The sequence below is a fragment of the Columba livia genome, chromosome Z (genome assembly GCF_036013475.1).
Source record: "Columba livia isolate bColLiv1 breed racing homer chromosome Z, bColLiv1.pat.W.v2, whole genome shotgun sequence".
In the NCBI taxonomy this organism is placed as follows: Eukaryota; Metazoa; Chordata; class Aves; order Columbiformes; family Columbidae; genus Columba; species Columba livia.
Window position 1 is genome coordinate 27538285 of NC_088642.1, and position 25930 is coordinate 27564214.

Here is a 25930-nt window from a genome sequence, read left to right on the forward strand (position 1 = left end):
GGAAGACTACAAGCCAGTGTGCAGCCTTCACTGATAGGTAAGAATCATGGAAATCCTACAGTGTTGGGCTTTGCACGCCCTCTGAGCTACAAGTTACACTGATGTCATGTTTTTCTGAGCCAGAGTGCTCAGAAATTGTAGCACTCCTGAAAGAACAAAACAAAACAAAATAACAAAAACTACAAACAAACAATCAAAAAAAAAAAAAAAAACAAACACAACCAACCAACCAACAACAACACCACACAAAAAAACCCCACAAACACCCAGAAAGTGGAGTTGGTGTGATCTGATATTAGCCAGATTTCCCAGCAAAAGGAGGCATATGCGTTCATGCCAGCCCCATATACACACTTCTCTGGAGCTGCTTCTCAGTCTGATCTCAGTAACCTTTGAACCACTTTCAACAAAGTGAATGTATCCAAAAAGCCCTGCAAGTTCTGTGAAATTATGTCTTTGGGTAGACAGGCAAAAGGCTTATTAGTGCCTCAACTGTGAGCTTTTATGAGATATCTGGAAAGCTTCATGAGAAACACGTGCTCACTGCATTCATGCTGCTAAAAGAGGTCCATGAAGGCAGCTTAGCCTCTGGATACCTGCTCACCCACACACCTTATTTCTTTGTTCACCTCTTAGCTTTGCTTTACACAACCCCAACCACCTTTCTTCAATACAACAACCAGCCTTGACTTAGCAAATAATTTGTCCAGCAAGTAGCGTGAATCAATTCTTCTCACTACACTTGGTTTCTCCCAACCTATAAGTCCTTCAATACTATCCCAAAGGTGCTGAATCACCACTTTCTATATGCTCTGCCCTAGACCATGCCATATATATGCTCAGTTTTATACTATAAAATCCCCATTTACATGAGCTACAACAAAGTCTCACCTTTATTTTCAAACACTTTAGAAAAAAAAAAACAAACAAAACACAGAACACACTAAGAATAATAATTGTTTCTTAGGGGCCCAATGCTCTGCTGGCATGACAGTTCTTCTCCACAAGCAGCCAGGGATGTATGATCAGCCACTTTGCTTTACTTGTCCTAAGAACTAGGAATCAGCATAGACCTATATACCAAAACACAGACTCCATTAGCTCTGTTGCTCATGGAAGCCTTTGTTTTGTTCTGATTTTTCAGAAGATCTTCATGTTATCCAAAGGAAGTCACTCTACTGATGAAGAAAGCCCTGGCCAATTTTGGGTGCTCTCAGCACTGTTAGCAGCAGCTGACCATTTTCAAGAGTTGCTGTCTGTGGATAGAGCTAGAAGTTTCACCCCAAACGCTGAAATTAAGTCAATGCGTAAGGAATGCCTCTGAACCCAAGAAGATGTGCCAGGACCTGCTGGGTGCCTTTCAGCTCAACCCCTCATTCAGAATTAGCATCCAGTATTCCCAGGAGTCCCTGCCTTGCACACAGTACAAATCATTTGATCAAATAAATGCCAGATTGGGCAGTAATTGGACAGTTAATTGAAACCCTTTCCTGCCCGTGGCCTCCCCAGCACCTAAAGCCTGTTGAGAGGCATCTGGAGCCTGTGACACACTGCTGCCCAGGAGCCTCCACTGAACTGGCGATGCAGCTGCAGTGCCCCAGTGGGGATAACTGGCCGGCTTTGAGGACAGCTTTTATTCTGGGTATTTTGGAGAGCAAACATGCCTGGGAAGGTGGGTTCTGGTGTTTGTTTTTACTTCCCGAGGAGTTAAAAGAGCCATTCCCGGCATTAACCAGAATGTTGATTATAAACCCGCAATCCTCTGTAATCGGGCCTCATTAATAAATTCCTCAAGTGTTCCCAAAAGCAGAAGAGGTAAAACAAGAGCCACAGGGATCAGAGCAACAGGGAACTGTGAGGATTCCTGACCGTGTTGTTAATTCCACTTAATCAGCTCAGAGAAGCTCTGTATTCAAAAGAAAATAACCATGACTCACAAAATACCCCTGCCAGCAGGGAACAGGATTCTCTCCATTTATAGTAATATTTTCCTCATTTTTTGTCCTTTCTTTCATTCCGGTTTTGAGTAGGGAAAACGACCCTCCCTCAGGGAACCTTGAGTACTCTCCGTGTTCCTGGGCCTTGGTGAAAGCTGGAAGAGCTATGCTCCCAGGGAAAGTCCAGTGTGAGTCCCTGGGGGCTTCTGGGAGACCCATTCTGCAACCTGAATGTGCCAGAGGGTTTTTCCATCAGACCCAGACTGAAAAAAGTTTGAAACAGTCTCAGAGGCATAGCGAGGCAGATTCAAGATTTATTGCTGTTAAAGGGATGCAGATAATAGCAAACTTCCAGAGACAGAGCAAGATGCATTCCCTGCTCTAAACTGCTTGCCATGAAAGGTAGGCAAATCAAACAAAGACGAGACAAATTACAGTGATAATAATTCAGGTCCTGAGAAAAGTAGGGATTATGGAGAGTGAGAAGGCAGGAGGATTTGCCAGGAGAAGCGAGCTTTCTGAAGGGTCATGAAGGAGCATCTGAAGGGGCAGATTCCCCAGCACTATGTGGAGAGCCTTAAGTGGTAGACTTTAAAAACAAGGAAGGCAGAAGGAAGGTCAAGAAAGGGAATAGAAAGCTTTTGAGAAAAAAAGCAGGGAAGAAAAGATTTGGTGGGAGAAGCTTTGCACAGGACTTGGAAAGTGCTTGTAAATTTGAGAACATAAGAGTCTGCAAGCAGCTGAAAAGCAAGGGAGGTTCTGAGGCTGCCAGAGCCTCTGCTAAGGCTGCTCATACTTTTGTATCTGCACTCCTCCTTTCCCCTTCTTCTCAAAATGGAAGACAGAGTGTGAAGCTACTGGGTACTGCTGTGTCATGTATGGCCTGAAGGGATGCCTGGATATACCTGTGTATAGCCTGGTACCTGGGCATGTATAGGAAACCAAGGATCACATGCAGAGGTGCCTGCATATCTACAAGGGAAGCTCCTCCGTCCCCTTAGCGCTTCTGTATGATTCATCCAGTAAACACATCACAAGCAGTCATTAGGGCAGCCTGCGAGAGGGAAAACCCTCTCTCACAACATGCACCATCTCTTCTGCAGCCAGCATGACTAAGGAAAATGTGCACTGCCATGGGCAACAGGTTTTTTTCTTTAGACACTCTGCTTGAAGTTTTCCAAAATAAAAATCTTCCTTGAAACATGCAGGTTTTATGTCCTGACAAGCAGCAGGAGGGGAAATAGATATTACAAATGAAAACAGTTCAAATCACTGACCTCTATTTCTTTCTCTTTTCCACTTACAGAATTGTTTCCTTACTTGATATATGGGAATCCTCTAGTCTCAGCATCTATTTACTTTATTTTATTTTTATGAGTGTCCTTGAATGTAATGGAAGAATAAACATTTTAGTTTTTACAGCCTTGTGGCTTTTCATGGGAGCTTAGCTGCATCTGCTGTGTTTACAAAACAGAGCTGCATCATCGCATTTGTTAATTTGATGATTCTTGGACTATCCATAGTTTTGTCTGCCAAGCTCCCATTTAGATGTAGAGTTTGTTGTGTTTTCATAGTCCTCAAGAGGAATTTCTTGATCAAAGTTTTAGAATCAAACAGGACCGGCCAGTTTTATAGCTTATAGAATTACCAAGTTGTCAACAGCTGTAGACCACTGATAGGAACTCTGTCACAGCAAGGAGTCAGGCTTCCATGTCCCCTCCTGAACCTACACCAGCCCTGGGGATTGCACTCTGGCAGGGGGAATGCCAGCAGGCTGAAGCCCTGATCCTTGTGGAGGTGTGTTTGTGCTGCAATCGGAAGAAGAGCCATACTGTGCTTGGGAAGTACCTCTTCATGAGAGGCAGAATCTTGTAGGAGGGGTGATGAAAATGCAGACCTAAATCTCCAAAAATCTGGGAGCGATGAAATAAGATAACACAAATTTCAGCTCTAAGTAAACAGGAGATATGAAGGCGGGACATACAGAATCTCCAAGTGGTGGGGAACAATGGGATGGCTGCACTGGCATAGGGAGGAAGACATGATGGACTGTTGCAAGAGGAGAGCAGTTGGACCATGGATATGGCTGGAAGAAGTTGACTGGAGATGCAGGAGATGAGTATCTGCACAGCTCAGCCAAGGATATCAAAGGAGGGTTTCCCTCCAGCTGCCATTTATACATATATAAGCAAGAGCAAGCAAGAAGTCTTGTATGTACTGTGACTTTCAGAGAGTTAATAACTTAGAGATGAGTTAAGATGAAAATTATGGTAGTGGCTGTATGTTGCAAGATGTTATGGGGACTGGACTGATGAGAGGGAGAGAACTGTGTGTTGCCATTGTATAAGAGATAGTGTGACCAGCAAGAATGGAGCTGTCAAGGGGTTTTGATTAAAAATCCTACTTAATGGCTTCTTCTGCTCTGCCAGCAGCTATGCCTTGTAAATATCATCTGTTCCAGTTCTGTAAAGTAGAAAACAAAACTAGAAGAACTCTGCAGAATTTCAGCAGGTCCTTCACCTAAAACTAGAAACAAAAACATGCCACCTGCACAGCCTGAGCGTAGTGGCAGCTGCCTAAATGTGTAATAAGGAGAAAAATTCTTCTTTTAATCACTAAGAAATTTACTGGCAAAGATATGCATTAATGCAGTGCCAAGATTGTGTGCTTCAGAGTACTGAGCTCAACAAAACTTAAAACTTCTGAAAACCAGGGCACATGCTAAGCGTCTTAGCTCTGTCCCTTGAAGCAATGCCCCAACTTGCCCATCACACATTTTCTGCCTTTGCACCATTGCCGAGCTCCTGGACCATGACCACAGGAGACAGAGAGAGCAGCACCTTGATGGGATGTACCCCCTCCAGCATTGAACATGCTTCCCTGAAGCAACATCAAACCTATTGCATGTTATAACCCATCTTCCCTTATGAAAAAAAAAAAAAGGGGGGGGGGAGGCGTGGGGAGCAGAGGTGCAAAAAAACAGCAAGCTGTCCAAGAGTTAAATGCCTTTAACTCTCAGGTTCATTTCATATCCCACCTTGCTCTCGATTCTCTCCATGGCAAGAAGACGTTTGTAGATCACAGAGTGATAATATGGTGTGGTTATACTTTAATCTTTTCTTTTTAATCACCCCCCATGGTAGAGGCCAGCAGGAAGATTTGGTTCCTTCACTCAGATCTGCCCAGCTACTCCCAAACCATGGCTACTGCTCAGACCACTCTGAACACACCACCAGCACTTACTCTGTAAGCCCTTTGCTTCCTCCATGCTCTGCTTCTAAAAAAAGCTTTTAGAAGGCTGAGAAAAGAGGAAAGAGGAGCTAGCTTTAGACTATCATCTGGACATTTTATCTATTTATACATGTGCCAGAAGCAAAAAAGGGATGGTGAAGGATCAGGGTAGATATCCCATGCCTTGATTCATGTGAATGGTCTGCCCAAATTGAGGTGATGTCAGCATCTGTGTTGAGGCATGTGTACATGAAATTGGATTTCAACAGATTTTGGGGGCTGAATATTAGTTTTTAAACTCAAATGAATAGTCAGTGGTCTAAAAAGAGTGTCTGAAGACATGGTGAGGAAGGGAAAACACCTGGTGATATATCTTGTGTTCAAATGCGGTCCCTGAGCATGGGAAGCCTAGCAGAGGATTTAAGTGCAAAGCTGCACAAGTGACATCAAATGGGTGAGGAAAAAGGGGGACACAAACAGTGAAACCAGAGGAAAGTATGCAGTGTGCCTTGAGAAAAGGTGATTAAAGTAGTCCTGCTCTCCACAGGTCCATGAGCTACTCCAGCCATGCCATACTCAGTGTTTCCTCACACTCTTCCCCGGCAGCACAGCTGGGGGCTGTTTGCCACCTAGGCCTCTTCCTCAAGCTGCAGGAAAGGCTATTAAAGAAGGGCACAGCAGGGGAAGGCAGGAAGAAATGTGATTTCCTTTGTTCTAAGCAAACCTGACACCGCAGGCTGAGCCTGGCTTGAGCTTGGTACACAGCCTGCCAGCTCTACTGGCATATCTTCACCAGGAGCATACGACCCTCCGCACACATGCAGCCGTCATCAGCGAGTAGAGACAGTACTGCCATTGAGCAGCCCTGAGGGTGGTGTTGGCTGTCCTGGTCTTCCATCCTCTCCTGTTAATGCATTACTGATGGTGATCACAGAGCCACAGAGCTTGCAGCTCACCTTGTGCATGGTGGCACTAGCTGCGGCTTTCCTGGGACATTACTGCTGGCACCGACCAACTTCCCTGTCTACTGCGGCGGGGAGGAAAAGAGGTGAGGGACTTTTGGACCAGACTTGTCACTGCATTGCACTTGCAGCTGAATTTTTCCTTGGGACAGCAAACTGCAAGCTCAGGCTTCCCAAGGGCTTCAGCACGCGTGCTTCAGACTCCCTCTTGGTCACCCCAGCATGTGTAAAGCTGCCTCCTGCAGCATGCAATGTAATTCCATGTGGCAGAGAGGCTGTCTGTCTGCCTCTTCTGCCGTGCCTGTAAGGAAAGGGGAACTGACAGTGGGCCTTGTGTGGAGTGCTGCCATCCTGCTCACCTCCCGGGAACATGTAGCTGGGGTAGCCCTGGAAAGTATGATGGGACAGAGCAGAGAAACAATTAACAGCAGTGGTGGAGAGACCTGGAGAGCAAAGGTCTTTTCTCAGTGGACCCACACTTGAGCCTTTAAGATAATGGAGAAAATCTGGCTTTCCTAGGAACTGAGAAAAGACAGTGTGGAGTTTGCTGCAGTCCAGGAAGCCACAGAAAATTGCTGTTTCTGAAGTGGGGCTTGTCTCTGCAAAGAGTGGAGATGCGTTTGAATCTATCTCACATAGCAGGTCTGAGTTTTCCCATTAAAAGACCATCTTTCTGTGGCTTAAAATATTGTGTTCTGATAAAGCTAACCCAAGAATCTGGAAACCTGTGGTAGCTTTGGTATGCTCAGGGGTGTGGCAGCCATACCTCAAGGCTCTGGCCAGTTCAGCGTTCCATTGCATCTTGTGCTCTTCTTCCTTTAGCACTGCCGAGACCAAGGTGTTTGCTGAGATCTTTGGCCTCAGAAATAACTAGCAGCAGAAGAACCACCAGGGTGTTATTCTACACCTGGCTTCTGCCAGCATGAAGTAGTGTGTCCTTATTCCACACTGTAATGGTCTGGTGTAATAGTGCACACTTATACTTCGGAGAAGACGCTATTCTTCCTGAATCCCAATGGAAAGAATAAGGAAGTTTAATCTTTGTGATTCTTCTACCACAATTCAAAAGTGCAGGTTAGGCAAAGCTATCAGTCTCTCTCCCTTATCTATTTCTTTTATATTAAAAAACAACTAAATCCATTTCTAGTTAACTAGGAACTGTAGAATAACAGAAAATACCACCTAGAAATTTGTTAGTCTCGTTCACGCCAAGATTACCAATCCATTATCTTGGAAAAGAATCTGTAGTAGGCTATGTAAGGAGCCGGTTAGGATGCAGAACACAAAGAACTAAAGAAGTCTCCCCAAAGCACAGGATTAGCCCCATATTTATTTGACAAATTTAGTGCTTGCTTTATTCTGAAAGCTCTTGGTATATGTCTGCCTCTTAAAAATGCTCAAGGCCTTAAAATTATGGGTGACAGCAAGAAATGGTGGAAATACTATGGAAATGTTGTCCAGGTCAGAAGAAGGACAGTTTCTAAATCAAGTTCCTGCCTTATCTGCAAGGATTATGTCTCTTCTCAAGTGTTAAAAGTATTTTCTGCCTCCTGGTTTTACAGAGGAAAGCACGTTGGTTGGATCTGTGGAGATAGAGTTCTCAGGCTCAGTTCTTTCCCACCAGAGGCAGGTATGTGCTACACCCATCCTGTAATTAGTGCCTGCTCTGGGCCTCTTGTGGAGGAGGACTGCAGTTTGCCAGCATGTTTGAAACAGCTCTCCATGTCATTGGGAGTGCTCCCATGAAAGCATTCTGGCTTGTTAAAACATCCAAAATCTAATACATGCGTGCCAGATAGATCATCCCAGCTAGAGATGAAAAATGCCTTAGATCCGAGAGCCCATCTTCATGCTAAGGTAGGATATAGCTCTCAACAAACTCACTTATCTCTGTTACGCTTCTTGATTTCTCTGCAGGATGCATGCCAAAGGCTTTTATCATCAATCCAGAGGAGGATCTACACAAGAGATATTCCAAAACAGCATCAGGGAACAGAATGCTTTTTTTCTTCCCTCTCTTGTTATTTCCTCACATTAAACAATTCATTGACTTTAATTGTGCTTGCCTCAGGCAAAGAAGCCTGGCAAATTTGAAAACCATTTTTATTATTAGTTAGGTGAGTTTACTTGCCAAGCATACTTTCCCAAGTTCTCTGAACATCCTACTCATCAGTCTCTAACAAAGGCCCCATTCACACAAGGGCTACCAAACGGGTTTGCAGCATGGTTCACAACTGGCTCAGGGTTAGAGCTTTCAGACTCCCCCTCTGTCTGCTGCAGTGGCATCCAAGGTCATTTATCATTAAGGAGTGCACTTAAGCCTCAGTGTGGGAAGGACTTGCCTAAAGGAAAGCTTAAGTGGAATTGCAATGCCTTGGAACAAAATTGCAATCCAAGAAGTCCCTGTTCTTAAATACAGCTGCCTCTGATATTCGGCTGAGCACTCCCAAGGTATATCAGACTTTGCTCCCTCAGTTGTCCAGATCTGATGCACATCAAGCAGCCCCTTCTGTGTGCAGCCAGTCGCCGTTCGCTGTCTAGTTTAATAGCTCCCAAAATAGAAGACACAGGTTCAGCTCCATCTTTAGCCTGAGAATGTTTACTGTCTGTTTTCCGTTTTCCCAGAGAGTGCCCCAAGCACCAGACCACAGAGGGCAGGAAGACGTTGTCCTGCCTTGTGGCTGAAGCTGGATCTAAGAGCTGTAAATAAGATTAAGACCAAGAATTTACGGAAGAGAGGGGGTGAAACTATAGTGGTTAGGCCATAAGGCTTAAATAAGGCTTTTCAAGGTGAAGGAGGAATCCAGCCTGGATCTGAGTGCTGCTGCCTTAGCTGTAGATGTGTGTGCCCTTTACCAGGAAAAGGTCTCCATCTGTCCTCCCAGGCTTTGGGCAGGTGCTGGTGCCCTGCAGTGCTGCAGAGGCAGGTGCCTGCCAGGCAGCCCTGAGTTCTGCTGGGAATCACCCTGGGGCAGGGAGTGGGTGCCACGGGGCACACTGACACCTCCCTTCTGCCACATCGACCCACCAACCTGCTCAGAGAAGCTGTTTAAAGTTGGGTGCAAGTTAGCTGGTTGGTAACCTGTGCCAGCGCAAAACCCTTGCCTGAATTTTTGATGCTTATGGTCCAAGGAGGAACTGGGGCTGAAGTGCTCGGATGTGTTTTTGTCTGTAGCTGGTACAGCCCTGCAGAGGCAAGTGACAAGATACTGCTGTTGAAGCAGCCATACAGTGGTGGTGAGGCTGCCAGGCAATGTGCTGGTAGGGCGCAGGAGTGGAGAAGAGCTGGAGAAAAGGTTGCTGAACCCTTCCAATATGGTGAAGTCTTTGCACAAGTGTGGAAGTAAAGCTGCCTGGAAACTTGACACCAGGGTGCTGTTTGTGCAGTGTCCTCTCTGTTTCCTGGGGATAAAAGGCCTGCTTTGCAATTTGGGAGTGCTGAAGGGCGTGTGTAACTGCTCCAATGGCCTGAAGCACCATGCTTATGAGGAGCCTGAACTAACAAACCTGCCTGGAAACAAGGGTAACAGGGAACGCAGAGCCTGACATGGGGGCAACAGGCCTTCACTGATTGTGCTAAGTCACAGGGATCTCTGTCACACACCACCCAGAAATCCTGTACATTCCATATTATCTTGTATTGCCATGAACAGGAGGGTTGCAACCACTTAATGCTGCTGGAAGGAATTTTGCTAAAATTTCCTATGAAAAGTAGTTGGAATCTTTGGTAGTTTCTGCCCTGGAAAAGTCCAGTTTGACTATTCAGAGAGTGTGAACTGTGCAGTCTGCCCCTTCTACACCCTCCTCCCTATGACGCAGACTGCTCCTTAAAACTCACAATATATCCTTTTATCTGAATATAATGCATAGGGCAACACAAGACGGAGCTGCTGGTGGAAGAGGTCATGACGTTCCACTGCACTAGCATTTTGAAAGGGAATCCTTTTAAAAAAAATAGCCTGTGACAAGGCTGAAGAGAAAGATCCTGCACTCTGTCAATGTCTTGGCATAGAGTTAGCAGGGAGCACGGGGCTGGACACAAGCAGAGAGTGGGCTTTTCTTGGCATGGGCCACAATGAGTGTGGTTGTCCAAGGAAAGTTTCTGGGGGAGGCTGAGGGGATAGGAGACGACAGACATGTTAAAGGGAAATGTGTTCCTACATAATGAGACATTGTAACATATGTTAAAAAAAATAAAATTAAAAATTAAAAAAAAAAAAGTCTAGGACAGTGAAAGGATTTCCCTAGCAAGGGGGTTGAGCAGAACATAGTTTTGGCTTACCATTATAGGCTATTGTGTCTTCATAGGCACAGGGCTCTTACACTGGACCAGCCTTTGTGTCAAATCTAGCTGCAACGCCTGAGCTCCCCAAGCTGCCCCCATCTGTGAATCAGCTTTGGTTTGTTTCTGCCCATGCAGCTGCTATTTTTTATTTAGTCTAATTTTAGCATATGTACCAGCAGCTGCAAATGTAAATGGTCCCATTTGGTATCCAGCGGGTCCAAACAGAGAAGTGGCCCCACGTGAGGTATGTTGGGTTCCCTCTCTCTACATACCTTAAAAAACAGGCAAATTATAAACAGTTTAAACAGCTTCTGCAAAGTTTATTATGAAAAATTTTATTGCACAATTCTGTGGGGTTGTTCGTTTTGTTTTGATGGTTGTTTGCTGTGTTTTGGTGTGAGTCTTTTTTTTTTTTTTTTCTGGTAAATTCTGGACACTAATTGTAAAGTTCATGCATAACTATTTCCTTGCAGAACTGGACAATGAAGGACTTCGTCCCTGAGCTGTAACACCAGATCTGGATGCTGAAGCTTACTGGAAGCACAGAAACAGGGCAGAAAAGCAGATTTCCTGTAATGAACGGTATTTTCAGATAACAGTGTGTTTGTTTCTGGGGAAAGGAAGTGAACCACCTAGGGGGAAAAAAGAGATGATTAAAAAAAAAACCAAAACAGAACCAAAAAAACCCAAAACAAACAGGTAGAGATAGTAGTAAACTGATGTAAAATATTAAACATATATCAGAAAGAACTAGTCTGCGAGGTTCAAGGCAGTTTTTAGAAAAAGCACTGAAGTGTCTAGGGGAATTGATATATCGCTAGGATTTTGATACATTATTTTGAGACACGGTTTATTTTCCTTACTGTCTCTCCTGCTCCCCAGCCTGTGACTACGCCCAGCACCCACTTCTTCCCACAGCTCCCGCGTCCAACTCACACGTGAGGATCATTGCAAGTTTGGTTTCTGTCTGTTTCAGTGTGTAGTTCGTTACCTGCCAAGGTTTCACACACATCAGTTGAGTGCTACACCAAAACCAAGCCAAGAAAACACAAACAGGAAGCTTGCATCCATTCTTCAGTACCGCCATCAGAAAGGGGAAAACACTTTCATTCCCCTTGTTGATCCAGCAGGCTGGTGCTTCTCAGGCAAGCTTTTTGCTACTCTGCTCACACTGTGGAATAAATTCAGAGGTGGATATCCTTTTTTGTCCAGCCAAAACTGGATGATTTCTTGCTGAACACTGTCTCTGATTTGGGTTATTCTTTCATTTTCTTTCAACAGGACACCATGAGAAATGTAGGTTCACAATCTCAAGATTATGCAGCAAAAAATAAGCAGTTTTCTTATTCAATAAACTAATTTGAGGTCTTGTCTGCTCCCAAATACGTTTCCATTTTCTAGCCAGGGACTAGACAGAGTGGGATGACTCTAAAGATCCTCAGACCAGCCCCATCTTGCCCTGGTATTGTTCTCCCCAGCCTATTATGGTCCTGTGTGTCAAAAGAGACCAGACTGGTTTCTCTTTATTTTTATCTATATGACAGGAGACAGACAAGTTGAGTGGGTGTTTGAGAGTAATAATTATTAAAACATCAATACAATAAAAATTATCTTATACCTTTTCTCTTCAGTGAACTTTGAAGTTTCACGATGTATATTTCAAATCATCAATCCAGGTGTGATCTCCCAGACTAGTGGTAGTCTTTGCTCATTAATCTTGCTAAACAAGAAGTAAAGATCTGTTACAGTCATTGAGTGAGGCCTAATATTGATCCTTGCAAGGATGAACCTGGAAAAGACTGTGGCAGTTGAGAGAAGCAATGACAAAATATTTGTTAGTTAATAGATCGGGAATTCAGTACCCTTGCCTGAGCACTGGGTTGAGCAACGTTGTTTTGGGCCATCACTTTTCACAGTGCTGCTGTCCAGCTCCTTGTTTTCAATCATGAACATGCTACTCACTCTGCCTAATTCTCCAAAATGCACCTGATGGCAGGAGCAAGTTTTGTGATCCTCAGACTCTTAAGTAGTAGGCTGACTTTTGCGTGTAATAGTTTTCCTTTTTAATTCAAGTTTCAGCATCATTACAGGGTTGTCAATACTTGTCAATACCAGATACACTGTATTGAAAATAGAATAAGTATAGCTCTGAAAATCAGCAGGGCAGAAACAAGCCTTTGTGGATAAGTTCTTTAGCTCTGTCGCCTTGTCTTGCACATTACACTATTTGTACAATCGAAATAATAACTAGGCAAGGAATCCTGTAGTGAGAATAATTTGCACTCTCAGTAAGAAGAGGCAGAGCAGGCCACTGGTAGTGCTGCACTGCCCACTTTGTTGTCATCACCATAAAACTCTGCCATAATAAAGTTGCTATAAAACCTCCCTATCACGGCAGTCACAAGCCAGCCACAGCTTCTAACCTCTGTGCTATACCAGTGTGTCTGAAGGCAGCTGAAAAGCAGCAATACCTGCAGATGCCATGAAGGACAGCCACCCTCCTGGCTTTGTGCCTCTAACAGGGGTGTTGCAGAGGGCATGGGGGAGCCAAACACTCAAACACTGTTCGGGCTGCAGCCTCTCCGTGGTACAGTTTGCTATCAAACGTGTTTTTGTTTCAGAAGCACAGGGGCCTTGTGCTATAACATTACTCAGTAAATAACATACAAAGCACTGGGACTCAAGGTCTGAATTGCCTAAAGTTCATTACTGATCAACAGTCAAGAGATGACATCCCTTGTTTTTGGATGAGTCTCTGGTTTCACCCTCAGATCTCTTCTGTCATTTCAAGCATCCTGGTTGCCTGTGGTTGTGCTGACCTTTCATTTTAAGTACAGCCAGCTAAAATGTATATCCATGCTGGTTGTCATTTTTAGTTGTTCCTGATCTTCAAAAGCTGAAAAAGTTATGTTACTGTAGGACTGACCACTGCTGCATGTTTACACACATGATTTTTTTTTAAATATGAGTTGTTGCAAGCATTTGTCATTAGAGATATGCAATATCCACATGTATTTAGATTTGTTCTGTGAATATTTACATGGCTTTAAACAATGAATGTAACTTGGGATGGCAGGATCGTATCATTTATTATTTGTGACCATTTGACATTTAAAAAAACTCTGGGTACAACCCTATTTCTCAACTTACAGGAAGGACAAACAGTAGTACTGAAAATGCATAACAAAAAGCACCATATTTGTTACATATCATTCTCTCTTTACAGAAGTTTCAGTCAAGAAGAAATAGAGAACACATCAGATACTGCATGGCTTATAGGACTGATAGGAAATGGTTAATAATAACAGCTTGTTATTCAGCTGTACATCAACATGTGATATCAGGCAACTACCTGAAAAGTCAGGTCACGTACAAAGAGGGAAAAGTACTCAAAATTACATTGTGAATTATTCACAAACAGTAATTTTACTAATTCCATGCCAACATGATAATTGAGACAAAGTTGAATCAATCTACTTTTCCAGTGTAATGTGCTATTTACATTATTGGCCATTTTTCTTTTCTGATGGAAAATTTAATATGATTGGAATGAAAGACAGTGGAGAAAAACACTTAGTGTCCATAGAGTTGGATATGCTACTCTGTATACCTCCATCACCTTACTTGAAAACAGGGGCAAGGAAATAAATGTGAAAAAAATAGAGATCAACATTTTGTGGGATTTTATATCCCTCCTGTTAGACAAATAATTCTATTAGCTAAGTTGCTAGTGAGTCTTGCTCAGTGTTTGCCCCACCAGACATCAGCCCTGCTCTGCTCAAGAGTGATGCTGGTTCAGGAGAGAACCATTGAGTCTGAAGTCACTGCTGATCGCAGAGTCACCTCTTGCTTAGGCCAAAACTGTCCACCCTATAGTCCTGCCAGATTTGGAGAGCAGCTGTCCCCAGCACTTGCAGCTCACTTAGTGCTGCTGGGGCCATCCTGCCTGGGTGCTGACCTCTCAGACCAGGCTGTGAACTACTGAGGCTGCACTTCATTCTCGTGCATAATCAGAAAGCCAGGTTTTAGGCAAGCCTGGCTCAGCTGGCTGGCAGGCTAGCGGCTCCATGCTCTCATAGCTGGGCTGGAAGGCCTTAGGAGTTGATCTGAAGAGTGACAGACTTCAACAAAACTCTCTTCTTTGATTCTTCCTTCATCTTTGCTGATGGACCTCCCACCCAAGGGCAGTGCCCTGCCCTGCCAGCACAGGAGTTTTGTCTGGGGGCAGCAGGGATGGGGTTCAGTGCATCATCTCTCCTGCAGGATTCATCCTTCCCTTTCACACCCTGCCCTGGAAACTCAAATGGCAAAGTTCTTACCAGAGTTGGCCTGGCTGGAGCCTTGTGGCTCAAACCTATGTCACCCCACTCCTGCACCACACTGTCAGGACACACGCACAGCATCACAGTTGGAACACCCAAAATTGCATTCACTACATTCAACTGTACCCTCCTTGCCTCAGTTTCCCTGCTGTTTGAAATAATGTTACTGCCTCCTACAATGGGCCGTTATGATTTATGTGTGCACATCTGTAACATGCTTCGCAAAGGAAAGGTGCTGTATGCCCTCAGCATTGAATATATTCATTTCTCAGAACAAACCTGCTGTAAGAACACAGAACTTATACCAAGTACAGAAGACATTTCTGGCATAGCATTTATTGAGGTTAATATAATATTCATAACACTGCTACAGGACTATTTGTTGGACAAAAGGATTTTGCTACTGACATTTATCTACAGAAAAGTTTTTCTGTTTTATGCCCACATACTAGCATATAATTGTAGTAATAAAGTCTAGTCCCTCGCTTGAAGTGACTGCTGCCAGTATTATGAAATCATGGCAATGGTTGTAAAAATAAAAGGGGTCATAACCCTTCCACACACACACACACCCACTCTGTAGCTGATATCAAATAGCTTTGGTGGGAAAATGCAGACCTTTAAACTTTCTCTACCAAACTCAATGCATTCTGTATTTAACTTATCCTCTGAAACAGTTTGTGTTATAGGAATTTGAAAACTGCATATAACCATGGAAAAAGTCTGTACTTAATTAGCTACTGAATCCAGCTCAATTTAAGCAAAATAACAACCATTTCTTTGTGCTAACTATTTTTAATGATATGCATTACATGCATCAGCCTGTCCTTATGTCAAGGCTGATGGATGCAATCAAAACATCAACTCCTGCTTCACTGTTCTAGTCTGTCAAATAGAAGTATCAGGAAATGTCTGCGTGGAGATGCTTTTTCATGTTTACCAGGGCAAGAACATTTATTTCTCAGGAGCAAAGTCAATTATCTTAGAATTGCAGTGGCATCAAGGACAATATGCTACAAGCTCTTAGGTGCCTCCTGGGAAAACAGTGCAGGAAGCTGGAGGAAATGCAAGAGCTGGTAGGATAAGTTGCTGCTTGTATTCTTTGCAGACAATTTTCTCAGGGCTTCTGCAGCAAATAGCCCTTTTTCCCTATTTTAAATATAAGCAGCAGAATAAAAGGTGTTAGTGGACTTGTGTTACTCATGCAAGAGGAAAAGCAGAGGGACCCGAGCCCCTGTGTTTCACAACAAACCATGGAAGACGGCGCCCATGTCTAGCGCCTGGGATAGAGCGAGACTGGGTCTGGCTGCTGAGCACCTCCAGATGCAAAGTTGCACATTGGGCTTTTTGGTGCTGTCCTTTTGGGATGCTTACACTGATATTCGCAGTCAGCCCTGATTTCTCAAAGTGTTTGAGCCCTGCTGCTGAAGGAGCTTGAACTTCCTCAGGTGTTCAGACTGAATCTCCAAAAAGTGTACCCCGCATATCTGTCTCATTTGGGCACCTGATGTCAGTTCTTACTTTAAAAAACTGCAGCTTCAGATTTGGGTCAGGCCAAAAGAAGACAAAATTGAAAGTACAGACACAGAGTAAGAAGAGGAATTAGAGATAAATCAAAAAGTGCAAGACTGCTGCATTTGACAGCCTCTTCCTGTTTCCTAAACTCTCCATGGTCTGAAGAGTGTCAGGGGCACACAGTGGAGACAGTTGAAAAGTACAATTCCCAGCATGGCCCTGAGTGAGCTGCCTTGTTTTGTTTTCTTAGCTGAGGCCTTTGGAACTAGTGGGAAAAGACAAACAACAAGAAAACTCTTTGGTTGTTCACTTTTCTTTACTGTAAGTGAAAAGGAAAGAAGAATAAGCAATGTAGATGGGGAGGAAGGTAGCAGGAGTAATTTATAGGTTGCCAAAAGGAGAAAAGATTATCAGAAACAGTGACACAGGAGAGATGGTTTTTAGAGAATACCAAGAACAACGAAAAACTCAAATGAAAAACTGGAGACTTCTTAGATCTTCCTTCCTGCTCCTGTGTCTCATTCAGGAAGAGGGAAATTCAGAAAGTGAGTCAAGCTGGACAAGAACAGGTTAAGCTTAGAGAACAAAGCAGTAAAGCCAAAAATATGGTGACAGATCCTGCTCTTGTTTATCCTGGGGTAAATATTGAATTATCCCATAGGGACAACTCTGGGTTTGCCTCAACACAACTGAAAGCAGAATGTAGCCCTTGCACAATATGTCCAGATGTTCCTTTTTGCTATGATGAAAATGTGAGAGATTCAAAGAAATCTCTCAGACTGATGAAATTCACAGCCTACACCCTCTCCCCATGTAGCTCTATTTAATTCAGCTGAGTTATACCACGGACAACTAGACTTTTGGCTCATGGAATATTTTTTTCAATGTTTTATACATTGCAAACCTACTACAGAAGTTTGTTGGTGCCAGCAATTTAGCAAATCAAAGGCATCGCGATGCTTTTGCAAAGAGGGCAGATCCAAGGGAAACCTTTCTGAGGTGTAGAACAGCAACATCTTTCTTTGCATCTTACCTTATCTGCAGTCTGCAGAGACTAACAACAAGCCACAGAAGAAAATATTCCTCTTGTCTCTCTTGAGCATCATGCCAGAAACAGATAATGAGTGGGCAGAGAGGTAATTCATTATTTGCTGCTGAACTGCCTGGTACAGGTGTATACCCTTTACTTCAGCTGTCTCTCACATTGTGTCTGGCTGAATGATCTCATTTTGCACAGATTACCTGCACTTTGTAAAGAAGTCCAGAGATATAGAAAGAATCCATCATTTTACACTCCCATGCCAGATTCTGGCACTGTATAAGCAGGTGCTCAGATATGCTAGAAATCTAGAAAATCAAGGTAATTACAAAAGAAGATGGATAGTGGGTTTGACTCACTACACTTCAATGGATGTGCTCATGCTTATCGCTGGAGCCAAATGCTGCCCCAGTGAAACAGTGTACAGGATCTGGGGAGAGCAAAGCAGGGGAAAGGGGAAAGAGGGGGTTGGGTAAATGTGTAGCATGCTGTCATTTTCCTTCCCCAGAAAACCCTCCACATTGTGAGGCTGAAGGGGTCATGGGGAGGGAACAAAGGTCCTGTGTCCTGCCTGGCAGTGCAGGCAGCTCCCTGTGCCTTCCTCTGCCCTCTCCACCTTGCAGATAAATGCCAGGGCCAGCCAGGCCCTGCCTGGGGCCAGATGGACCTGCCCACGACTTGTCCACTACGGTGGCACTGGCTGGGGAGGCTGTAAAGCTGGAGCTGCTCTATGACATTCACAGTCAGCCCTTATCTCCTTCTTCTGACAGTGTTCCACTGACTGTCCCCACCAGGTAAGTCAGATCTGAAATGTAAGTTGCAAGTTTGTCTGGGCAGTAGAGGATGCTTCACTGTCGTCTTCAAAAGAAGATGAGCTATGAGTGCCTTGTCCTCACGAGTCCAGCTGCAGAAAGAGAGGAGTTAGTCATCATGGCCAGAGAACCACCTTCCCTCTGTCTCTGCCTTCACCCAAATTACACAACTGCTGGTGTCATGCTGGTAGGGTCCCCTTTGTTCTCTCATCTCTTTTAGTTATACAAACTTCTCTATACTTGATCATCTACTATTGCAGCTGTAGGACCTGAGCCTGTCATGTCTGGGGTCCTCTATGGCACTCAAAAGACTCTGCATTCAATAGGCAGCCCCAGAGCTGGTCTTACTTGGTGACATTTGGGCAAGTGAAGACAAAACGCATGAATGAGCTGTGCCATAAGGTTTGCATGGAAGTCCACAACAGACTCCTGTCATTTCACTTGACGCCAGTGCAGGCTGTTTGCAATTGTCTCAATAAAAGATATCTTCCACAAAATTTTAACTTCAGCAACCCAGGGAATTTTTTCAAGCAGTAATAGTTGGGAAAAAATAAAGCATGGTGGTGCATCAGTGAAATAGTTTACTTTTTTCTGCTACTGAAACAAGGATCCTTGCAGGCTCTCTGGTGGCTCCTTTCCTGGAGCAGCACAAGATCCCTGCCTGCAGCTGAGAGGGGGTCCCTTTGATTTGCCATGGTGGACCTCGGCTACAGCATGGTTGCCTTGCCATCCATAAGCTGGGTTGCCACGAGGAGTTGGGCAGGCAGCAGGACTTCTCATAAGATTTCTCCCTCCCACACTAAACCTTAACAGTAGATGGAGGTATCACCAGGCCAGCGGGACCAGGGGGGCAGGGAGAACCTAGAGAGGGGCTTGTGAGCTCATACCTCATGTATGTCCCATGCTCATGGAGAACCTCCCCTCAGCTGATGAGCTTGGGCATGGTAAGCCGCACATCAAACTGAGTACCTAGCAGGAAGCAGCATTTCTGTATTTGGGGCCTCCGTCTTAACCTCTCACCCCACCCTCACATGGCAGTGGCCCTACAGCAGCCTAACATGGCTTGGCAAACCCACTGCCATCTGGGACTGCCGTTCCAAGACTCACCCTTTGGGGTAAATTAGCTTAAATCAGCACTTATGTGAGCATGCTTCAGCTGCTGTTCTTCCTCTACAGAAGCAAAGATTCTCAGGACAAGCACCTTTCTGGTTGTGTGCTTGCATGGGGCTCATTACAACGGGATTGAGTCTACAGAGATTTCCCTAACACACTTAGGAGACTGATAAAGAGAGCTCCCCAGTGAGTACACAGCTGAAGTAAATCCTCTGTGCCATTGCTATCCCCCTTTTTAGCTGCCTAATCAGGGCATAGCAGCAGCGAAGTCAGAATTGTTTGATACCTTTTGCCCAGCATGAAAGACACAGAGAAATACCCAGATACCCAGGGAGAAAGAGGTTGCCCTTGGGCACAGACTTTAAATACACAACAATGAGACACAGGAGGGGGGAGACACATGACATTGCCTCTGGCCAAAATCTATTTCTCAGGGAAGTGTTCAGCAAAACAACAGCCAGCACCACCACAGAGCTCTCCGGGTTGTCACAGGAGATGATTATACTGATTAGCCTTGAAGTTAAAATCAGGAGAAAAATGTTTAGATCGATTATTGTTAGCAACTGAAAAGAGAGACACATACTGCCCTATATGGTAAAAGTGCAGCTCACATTCAGTGGGAAAATGTGGATTTTATTTTCTTCAGTTACAGTGGTTAATTCTGTCAGCTCATTTTAATAATGCTTTTTATAAACCCACTCTGATCCAGATGTGGTATATTATTGTGTTCTTTTCAGGGATGCTGGGCATTTAGTCCACATTTACAGCACATTAATGATGCTCACATAAAAAGAAGGGATCCAAAAGCTAAGATCCAATAATTATTTCTAACATTTTCCAGCATCTTTTTCAAAATGCCTAAATTTGCTTTATCTCTACAGGATAAGGCTTGTCTGCATACCAGGTTTGAAAAAAAGATAAAAGATCCTGGCTTGACCTGAAGTTGACCTTTCTGTACACAAGCTCCGCTATTGTAGAGGAACCGAAAGCAGCAGTGCTTAGCAAAACCAAACCAAACAAGGCCCGAGAAGCAGGCGGGGGGGAGGGAAGAGGGAGGGGGCTGTCCCGCAGAGGGGTGCAGCGCAGAGCACCAGCCCCTGCCTCTGTGCACGCCCCACACCCCCGTGCCCGACAGCCAAACCTAGGGGAGCATTTGTCCACAGTGAACCCCAACAGGCCAGGTTCCTCCCCGACTCCGGAAAGCCTCGTGTCTGAAAGCAGATGCAAAGAACTGCGATGTTTGCTCTCATCTACTGTTCTGAAGGAAGATTTTTTTCTGTTTGTTTTTGAGTCAGTTTTGCTATAGCCTCCTTGGTTTCATCATCCTGAGCAAGGCATGTTCAAAGCAGGCTGCAACTGCTCAGAGATTGCTGTGGAATTTGGACTTGCAGTTACTTGCAGGAATTTGAATTATTACTCATCCTTTAGATCTGAGACATTTTATACCCATGCAACTCTTAATTACAGAAGCCGCATGAAATTTGTGATTCCCTGTAGATGGTTTTTAATGGCTCCGGTTATGTGATATGAGGGGTAATGGGATCAAGCTGGAACACAAGAGGTTCCACTTAAATTTGAGAAAAAACTTCTTCTCAGTAAGGGTGACGGAGCACTGGAACAGGCTGCCCAGGGAGGTTGTGGAGTCTCCTTCTCTGGAGACATTCAAAACCCGCCTGGATATGTTCCTGTGTGACCTCACTTAGGCGTTCCTGCTCCAGCAGGGGGATTGGACTAGATGGTCTTTTGAGGTCCCTTCCAATCCCAAACATACTGTGATACTGTGATACTGCGATATACTTTTGGCTTCCTGGCCTTGTTCCCACATTTGAACTATTGGTGCTTTGACTTCACTGCAGGAAGCTGCTGACCATGCTTCTGCTCTGCAGATCTCTGCTGTGCTCTGCAGATCTCTGCTGCTTAGCAGAACAAATCAGGAAGTGATATTTCTCTTCAGAGAAAATTTCCTCCAACTGAAAAACGAACCACTTTTTAAAGAACTACTTTGGCAAAAATCGGTCAGGCTTTTGCTGGAAAAATCTGAAAAGTGAGGCTCTGAGTAAAAGCTTTGAGATGAGGGAGTTGCAGCTGAGGGTGGTACTCTGTGGTAAGGGCAGCTTGAGGACTGACTTTGAGATGACATTCGTCTCCCTCCAGTTCTGTGAGTCCACTGGTGAGGCTGGATGATGCAGTACATGGGTCCAGCAGTGGTTTGCAGCCTGCCCTCCAAGCTACTGCCCCACAGGGTTGGTTTTCCTAAAGGGACTCAGACATCCCCTGCACCATAGCAAGAAGACCAAGAGGGCACCTCGCTCTGGGGCACCCTGGGGTCACCCTTTCCCAGGACAGTTCAAGGAGGTGGACAGTCTCACTGACTTTTAATGCAATCGCTCACATGAGTGACGTGATCAGGATCAGACAAGATAAGTCCCAGCCCTACTGCTGGCTATATACAGCTCCATGTGTCAAAAACAGTTTTACCTACAATATTCAGTGCTTCCTTTCCCAGAGCTGGACAGCCCCAACCTCCCAAGGTACCTCCAAGTTACAGAAGAATAGGCTGAGAGGAGCAACCCGACCTTCTCAGGGCTCACAAGAGCTGCAGCTCAGCTTGTGCTCTGGAGGAAAGGGGTGGTCTTACTGTATCAGAAACAGTGCAGCTGCCTGAGCCACTAAAATATTAACATGCTGCATCAATTTATGTGCTTCCTGAATAAGCTATATTTTACTTTTATCAGCCATCTGTTTTTCAGACTTGACATTGGCGGTTTCAGTTCTGCTGCTAAAATGCACCTTGCGCTCAAGAAAATATTTCCTGTTCTGGTTCCTTCCCTGTGGCTTACAGAAACTGTGAGAGATCAGACAGCAAAGGGCAACTGTGACCACGTCTTCCTGCAGCTGCTGAGCAGCAGAAAAGCAGATGCAGACAGCTACTCTTGCTGAGAGGAGACATAGGTGACGAAACCACCTCCTGCCCAGTCCCTCTGCCAAAAGGGAGCCTGTATGAGAGCCTGGCCTATGTGGAGCAGGGAGTGAGACCTGTGTCCATGAGATTTTGATGAAAACATCTGCCTTGCCCTTGGGGTCACTCCCCTGCACCCTCCTTCCAAATAGACCCATGCTCCTGCATGCAGCAGCAAGGCCAGCAGGAGAACATCTGCCAGGACATGTGTGCCCAGGCACAGCTGGACGTGGGGTGGCCTCTGACCAGACTGTCTCATTGTGATCAGGCTCCACGTAAACCATGGGTGATTTCACACTTGTATCACACTAGTTCCTGCTGATATTTAGATTACATGTAAAGTTTCATCAGTGAATACAGAAAGCAACAGTATTGCTCATAAGGCGCTGATTACACACTAGGGAAAGGGAAGTCTAAGAAGTCAGTGCACATGCCGACAGGACCATCAGTGAGTATGGCACGAATCAAATACCATCAGAAAGGTGCATCAAACAGGACTGAAGCATGTGTAAGCACCAGTGGGAGAAAAGTCAGTCAGACCAACGCTTCAGTTGCTTTATTAAGGGTGAGTGAATAATGCAGAAACAACCATCAATAATTTAACCAGCAACTGAAACACTGAGGGATTTAAATTATTAAACAAATGCTCTTCAACTAATTTATAGAACTGGATCTATACCATGAAAAAATATTACTCAAACAATTTGAGTGACAAATTATATGTGTTGTTTGACCACAGCTAAACAGTATGCAAATGTGTCACTTGTTTCTTAGACATATTTATGCCCAACACTGAGGCTGTTCTGCTGTGGGCATGTTCATGGCTGTCAAACACAGGCTTGCCCTGCACACCCTAGTACACACGCATGACACCCCTGCATGGCAGACCATCTCCTCCTGCCATAAACACACTGAAAAATTATCAAATCTGTCTAAATGATGCTGATACTTACACTTCTCTTTCCCTCCATATTATACCAATTCATGTTTATGCTAATCTTGCTGTTAGCTAGTTGGCACCTGTAAGAGGTGCGAACACAGATGTGTGGCTGTTCCATACTCTGTTTATCCTGAATAAGGCAGTCAGGTTTAGCTGTTGCTACCTGCTCCAACACTTCTGGGAAGGCAGGGTCCCAGGTGCAGGCAGGTACTACCAGGTTGCTCAATAGTGTACTGAATTACCATCTTCTCTTACAGACATTTTTCCTGAAGCACTGGGCATCTAATTGCAACTGGAAGACTGAAGAAATTCTTCTTTGAAGTCTCTGCAACAGCATATGGCTGTTTTTTTAATTTTGTCAAGCATAGACTGCTTGCAATTGATACAGAAAGAAGATAAAGAGAAGATAGAAGGCAGGAAAAATGGCATGGTGTGGTCACTGGAGCTTAAACTTTTGGATATATGAAGAATATCCAGCGTGATGAAGCATTCATCTCTTCGTATGACTTTCACATGTTTTTTTTCCAATGGAAACACTGATAGCCACAACAAACCAACAATAATTAACCACGGTAGCCAAGCTCTTTCCTCCTTACTCATTTGTAAAGTGCGACATAGCTGTCTACACAGCACTCTTTAACAAACACAGATAGCAAGAACACATTGAAAAGGCAGCACTTTCATGGCATTCACCTGGTTTGCTCTTGAACAGACACCATTCTTTGTAAAAAAGCAAACTGAGCAACGCAGGAATCTACAAATTGTAACAGACTCTTGCGAAAGAACCAACACTTTATCTTAATGTACATCTGCAATTATAAAGGTTGTGAGAAAGCTGTAAAATAAACTGCAACCCTGGAGGACCTGGTTCTGCACATCTAGCTGAGGGCAGCTGACAAAAACCTCTTTATATGAAGCTCAGAAAGCACTGAAAATTGTAAACCAGACTCGTCTGTTCTTTGTGCATCCAAGCAATTTCCCAGAAAGGTTTCAAGTTTTACAGTTAGCTTTTGTACTGAAAATAAAAGAAAGATAGTAGCCTTTGCAGTGAGTGACAGCTCTGTGAAGACATAATACTGTGAGAAAACATATTATACTACATATTGCATCATGAGGTGGTTTAATTAATTAGACAATATTAGTTTCTGTTGACATCAAGTATTCTTACTTTACCAAACCAAATCATAGACAGTTTCACAATCAGAACAAGTTTTTCACCGCAGAAAAAATAGGCAATTATGTTTTAACATCATAGCCCCAATTCTTGGGTTGTATTAACCTGCATTCTATGAGAGATTTGTGGAACTGATTTTACCTTGAATCTCCACCAGCCAGGACTTCTTCTGCATTCAGAGGATTATGATTTCTCCATGTGACAAGAGAAAAAGAATCTGTGTCAGAGCTGCAAATTGGGTACTCCGTCTTCATCAGCATAATTTGTTGGATAAATAATGTGGTCTGGCAGCTAGGGAAAGGCCTGGGAGACATATTTCCTGGGTTATGTGCCCATTTTTGCTACCAGCCTACTTTATGAACACAGCATTTTATGAACACTCAGCAATTCCATAACATTCCTGTGCATCTGTCTACTCCTTTATGAACAAGGTTTATGAACAAGGCCAATGGTGAATTTAGCTTTGTGAGGAGTAAAAGGTGCTACCTTCATCCTGTGGATTATCATTGTTATTTTAAAAAAAAAAAAAAAAAGAAAAAGAAAAGAAAAATAGGTTGTAATATATGTAGGAAGAAAACTTTCTAAGTAAAATGCTTAGCGGATGAAATGCTCTGGATCACATGACAGAGGAAGCTTTACACAACAACAGTCAAATTGACATAAAATCGTAGAAAAATAGAGCTGGAAAGGACTTCATTTACAGTCCCATTCCATAAAGCCATATCAAGCATAACCATGACATCCCAGCCAGTATTTGTACAGTGGCAGGGACACAGAGACAGGGAAGACGGGGTTGCCACAACGATCCTAAGTAACCTATTTAGACACTACCTCCCTCTGCGGTTAGAAAAGTTTTCCTCCCATCTAACTGTACTGACCTTTAATTAACTTAATTACATCTTATTCCGCTCTTACTGAACTTGGCAAGCAATTTGTGCTTGTCTTTTGTTCTAGGTACAGCTTGTACATCCCTTTTCAGTCACATTTTCTCAAGTCAGGGTAAATCCAGCTCCACACAAGCTGCATTTTCTCTTGTTATATCTGAGCTTCTTTGAGCTTTCTCTTATTTGTCTACAGCTTTAAGTGCTGAGTCCAAGTGTAGAAAATTCACTCCGTCTGAGAGGCCTCACCCAAGCAAATACAGCAAAGTTGCCTCCCATGGCTTTCACATGATAGTCCTGCTAATATTTAATGGCATAACATTTGCCATTTAGCAACAATAATACTTCTTTAAATGAAAGCCTTTTGCCATTATTAAAATAAGGAATATTTTAATAATATTTTCATCACATTTTAACCTGAAATAAAAGCGCAAAAACCCAAAGTTGGAGTAATTAATTACTGTGTGTGTACTTAATCACAAAGCTCTCATACAGTGGTGGCCAGTACTTCCACAGCCACTGAATTTTAAGTTCATTTTCATGAATGTGAGTATGTTCCAATTAATTTTAAATATAATATGCTTGTGGAGTCAGATTGGACCTGTTTCTTTAACATCTTCCAGGTTCTTCTGGGGCCTTTAGGTGACCAGGATCCCATCTCCACCCCCTTATAGCAAAACCTGGTAGCTCATCCCCGACTCTCAGGGCAGCTTCACATTGTCAAAAGTAGGAGCCCAAGTTAAACTTCCTGCTCCAGTCC

General features: G+C 44.0%; 1 long non-coding RNA gene across 1 annotated transcript; it reads right to left on the minus strand.

Annotated features, from left to right (window-relative positions):
• Window positions 1-10714: 10714 nt before the first annotated feature.
• Window positions 10715-25032, minus strand: LOC135577244 (uncharacterized). Its single transcript, XR_010468797.1, has 2 exons — window positions 24431-25032; window positions 10715-12135 (listed from the first exon to the last, which is right to left on the minus strand). It is a non-coding gene; the product is annotated as an uncharacterized LOC135577244 (long non-coding RNA).
• Between the last annotated feature and the right edge of the window lie 898 nt (window positions 25033-25930).